This window comes from Apium graveolens, chromosome 9 (genome assembly GCF_009905375.1).
Source record: "Apium graveolens cultivar Ventura chromosome 9, ASM990537v1, whole genome shotgun sequence".
Taxonomy (NCBI): domain Eukaryota; kingdom Viridiplantae; phylum Streptophyta; class Magnoliopsida; order Apiales; family Apiaceae; genus Apium; species Apium graveolens.
Genome location: NC_133655.1, coordinates 63,893,199 through 63,898,380, shown reverse-complemented (window position 1 = coordinate 63,898,380; position 5,182 = coordinate 63,893,199). Strand labels below are relative to the sequence as shown.

The 5,182-nt window shown below is 43.2% G+C and overlaps 1 non-coding gene across 1 annotated transcript; it reads left to right on the top strand.

The window, feature by feature from the left end:
* Positions 1–4,775: 4,775 nt before the first annotated feature.
* LOC141687607 (small nucleolar RNA R71) lies at positions 4,776–4,882 on the top strand. Its single transcript, XR_012561098.1, has one exon. It is a non-coding gene; the product is annotated as a small nucleolar RNA R71 (small nucleolar RNA).
* The last annotated feature ends 300 nt before the right edge of the window (positions 4,883–5,182 follow it).

The following is a 5,182-nucleotide window of genomic DNA, read 5'->3' as shown; positions in this document are numbered from 1 at the left end:
AGCGCTTCTTTTTCGTCATTAGCTTGACGTTGCGTACCTTCCTCAAGTTGACAATAAAACGGCACTAACCACTTCTCGGTTTGCCGTGTCCCCATAGTAGTGCTTCAAACACTGACCATTAACCTTGAATGCTTGGTCCGGTTCATTCTCAAAAATCTCCACCGCTCCATGTGGAAACACAGTTTTGACAATAAAAGGTCCAGACCACCTTGATTTCAACTTCCCAGGAAAAAGTTGGAGACGAGAGTTGAATAAGAGAACTCGTTGTCCCGGCATGAATAACTTAGGATGTAGCTTCCTATCATGCCACCTTTTCACCTTTTTCTTGTACATTTTGTTGTTCTCGTACGCTTGGAGTCGAAATTCATCAAGTTCATTAAGCTGAAGCATTCGCTTCTTTCCAGCTGCATCTAGATCCAGGTTCAATTTTTTCAACGCCCAATAGGCCTTATGCTCAAGCTCCGCAGGTAAATGACATCCCTTACCATACACCAGGTAAAACGGGGACATACCAAGTGGAGTTTTGTATGCTGTTCTGTAAGCCCAAACAGCTTCATCGAGCTTTAAAGACCAATCCTTTCTTGACGGACAAACAACCTTCTCTAGAATGCGCTTGATCTCTCTGTTAGACACTTTTGCTTGACCATTTGTTTGCGGATGATAGGCAGTAGCAACTCGATGATTCACATTATAACGCTGCATTATAGAAGTGAACTTACGGTTGCAGAAATGCGACCCTTCATCACTTATGATTACTCGTGGCGTTCCAAACCTTGTGAAAATCTGCTTATGAAGAAAATTCAACACTGCCTTTGCATCATTTATTGGTAGAGCTTTGACTTCTACCCATTTTGAGACATAATCGACTGCCAGCAAGATGTACTGATTGTTGCAGGATGAGACAAAAGGCCCCATGAAATCGATTCCCCAAACATCAAAGACTTTGACTTCAAGCATCACATTTAACGGCATCTCATCCTTTCTCGTCAAATTTCCCACTCTTTGGCAACGATCACACCTTAAAACAAACTGATGAGCATCCTTAAACAAAGTAGGCCAGAAAAAACCTGCTTGCAGGATACGAGCTGCTGTCTTCTCACCACCATAGTGTCCTCCATAAACTGTGGAGTGGCAGTCTCGTAATATCCCCTCCGTCTCACAGAATGGGATACATCTCCTGATGATCTGGTCAGCTCCCTGTCTAAACAAATCTGGTTCATCCCACATATACCACTTCACCTCAGGCAGAAACTTCTTCTTTTGAGCTGTGGTCAAATTAGGAGGCATTATATTGCTGATAAGATAATTCACAATATCTGCGAACCATGGCTCTTCCTCCTGAACTGCGAACAACTGCTCATCCGGAAAAGATTCGTTGATCAATGTCTTATCATGTGAAGTAGACTCGGAATTCTCCAATCTAGAGAGATGGTCAGCTACTTGATTCTCAGTACCTTTTCGATCCTTGATCTCTAACTCAAATTCCTGTAGTAAGAGCACCCAACGAATGAGTCTCGGCTTCGAATCCTTCTTGGAAACCAAATAGCGAATGGCCGCATGATCAATGAATATTGTCACTTTTGTCCCAAGCAGATAAGATCAAAATTTCTCGAAACCAAAGACTATAGCCAAGAGCTCCTTCTCAGTTGTGGTGTAGTTCATTTGGGCCCCATTTAAGGTCTTCCTAGCATAGTAGACCACATGAAAGAGATTATTCTTGCACTGCCCAAGAACTGCGCCTACCGCATAATCACTCGCATTACACATCATCTCAAAAGGCTCTGTCCAATCCGGTGCTGTAATAACTGGTGCAGTGATTAAACTCTTCTTAAGAGTCTCGAATGCCGTCAAACATTCATCATCAAATTTGAAAGGCACATCCTTCTCAAGCAAGTTGCATAGCGGCTTAGATATCTTCAAAAAGTCCTTGATGAAACGCCGATAAAAACCCGCATGACCAAGAAAACTACGAATTCCTTTCACAGAAATAGGTGGTGGATGATTTTCAATGACTCCCACCTTGGCTTTATCCACCTCAAGACCCTTGCTAGAGACCTTATGCCCAAGAATAATGCCTTCACGCACCATAAAATGACATTTTTCCCATTTGAGCACCAAATTAATTTCCACACACCTTTTGAGCACGACACGAAGATTATTCAAACATTCATCATACGAATGTCCAAAGATGGAGAAGTCGTCCATGAACACCTCGACATTACTCCCAATCATGTCAGAGAATATAGCCATCATACATCTCTGAAAAGTGGCCGGTGCGCCACATAACCCAAACGAAACTCTGCGAAAAGCAAACATGCCAAATGGACAAGTGAAGGTAGTCTTTTCTTGATCCTCTGGTGCAATACAAATCTGATTATACCCCGAGTAGCCATCCAGAAGACAATAATACTCATGACCAGCCAACCTGTCAAGCATCTGATCAATAAACGGAAGAGGGAAGTGATCCTTCCTCGTGGCCTTGTTCAACTTTCGGTAGTCCATGCATACACTCCATCCTGTGACTGTTCGAGTGGGGATGAGCTAGTTCTTCTCATTTGCTACCATAATAATACCTCCTTTATTAGGCACACATTGCACGGGGCTAACCCAAGAACTGTCAGAAATAGGATAAATGATTCCTGCATCCAGCCACTTCAGAATTTCTTTCTTCACCACCTCTTTCATGATAGGATTAAGTCTGCGCTGTTGCTCAACGGTTGGCTTACTACCTTCCTCTAGCAGAATCTTATGCATACAATATGAAGGGCTGATCCCCTTGATATCTGATATGGTCCATCCAATAGCCGATTTGAATTCTCTCAAAATCCTTAAGAGTTTGTCATCCTCACTACCTGAAAGGTCAGATGCAATAATAATAGGTAATGTAGATGCATCACCTAAAAAAGCATACCTCAAGTGTTCAGGCAATGGCTTAAGCTCCAAGGTGGGTGCCTCCTCAATTGATGGTTTGAGCTTTCCTTCAGCATTTTTGAGGTCAGAAGTACCAAGAGATTCAAACGGCATGTCCAGCTTTCGTCACCAGGGAGAAGCATTAAGATTTTGTAATTGCTCGTTGCCATCTTCATCATCACTGTCAAAATCCCCCACTATGGCCTTTTATAATGCATCAGACATTAGCATATGATCGAGTTCTGAAGTAACCGCGGAATCAATCGCATCCACTTTTAAGCACCCCTCATCTTCTGTAGGGAATTTCATTACTTTGAATACATTGAAGGTCACATCCTGATCCTGCACTCGCATTGTAAGTTCACCTTTCTGCACATCTATCAAGGTACGGCCAGTAGCCAAGAAAGGTCTTCCCAAGATTATGGAAATCTTCTTATCTTCCTCGAAATCCAGAATAACAAAGTCTGCAGGAAAGAAGAGCTTATCCACTTGACTAGCACATCCTCCATTATGCCTCTTGGTAAGTAATAGAACGATCAGCCAATTGTAGAGACATGTAGGTGGGCTTTGGATCAGGAAAATCCAACTTTTTAAAGATCGACAACGGCATCAGATTTATGCTTGCTCCCAAATCACAAAGGCATTTGTCAAAAGACAACTTGCCAATGGTGCAAGGAATGGTGAAGCTACCTGGATCTTTAAGCTTTGGAGGTAACTTTTGTTGCAACACAGCACTGCATTCTTCCGTTAGAGCAACGGTCTCAAGGTCATCCAGTTTCACCTTCCTTGAAAGAATACTCTTCATAAACTTCGCATAACTAGGCATTTGCTCCAGAGCCTCAGCGAAAGGTATATTGATGTGAAGTTTCTTGAACACCTCCAAAAACTTACCGAACTGCTTATCCAGCTTTTGTTGTTACAATCTCTTAGGGAAATATTGAGGAGGATAGAGCTGTTTCTCCCCTGTATTACCCTCAGGAAGAGTGTGTTCAACAGTAGTCTTCCTTGGTTCCGCCGCTTTCTCCTTTTGCTTAGCTTCTTCATCTCCAACTTCGGCTTTTCCTTCTTTTGCCTTTTCAGCATCAACAACTTTCCCAGACCTTAAGGTAATAGCCTTGACTTGCTCTTTAGCTTCCTTCCTTCCTGGCACTTCCGTGTCACTGGGAAGTGTGCCAGGTTGACGATTGAGCACTGCATTGGCTATTTGACCGATTCGATTTTCCAAGGTCTTGATCGACACCGCCTGACTCTTGCACAACATCTTAAGTTCCTCAAAATCAGCACTAGTGGGTGCAGCTGCACCTCCCTGTTGAGGATATGATTGCCTTTGAGCATACTGCTGTGGTTGCTGGAATCCAGGTGGATTGAACTGTTTACTCACACCTTGCTGATATGGTGGCTGAATAACATTCTGATTATTACCCCAGCTAAAATTTGGATGATTTCTGTTATTAGGATGATAAGTAGCTGGCACAGGCTGCTGTTGTCGCTGATAATTGTTCACATACTGAACAGATTCGTTAACAAGAGAACACTGATCCGTAGCATGAGAACCTGTACAAAGCTCACGGACCGTAGCTATTTGATTGACTCCATAGGTAGCTAGAGAATCGACCTTCATAGATAGCGCTCGGAGTTGCGCTGCAATAGCGGTGGCTGCATCGACTTCTAGAATACCTGCTACCTTCCCAGACATCATCCTTTGAGTTGGGTTTTGATGCTCATTTGCAGCCATAGTCTCAATAAGATTATAACCCTCAGTATAGCTTTTGGCCCACAAGGCGCCTCCAGCAGCTGCATCGAGCATGGGCCGAGATTGGGCCCCTAAACTATTATAGAAACCAGTGATCACTATCCAATCGGGCATTCCATGATGTGGACACTTTCTCAACATTTCCTTGTAGCGCTCCCAAGCTTCGCACATAGATTCTGTAGATTGCTGCGCAAATTGAGTAAGAGCACTCCTCATAGCAGCAGTCTTTGCCATTGGATAAAACTTCATCAGAAACTTTTGCGCAAGATCTTGCCAAGTAGTGATGGACCCAACTGGTTCAGAATGTAACCAGTCCTTAGCTTTATCCCTCAGTGAGAATGGGAAAAGCCTCAGCTTGATAGCCTCATCAGTCACACCATTATATTTGAAAGTACTGCAGATCTCGACAAAATTCCTTATGTGCATGTTGGGGTCTTCAGTCGCAGCTCTCTGAAAGAAACAGAGTTCTGCACCATCTAAATAGTGCCCGGCTTGATTTTAAAGGTGTTAGCTTGGATA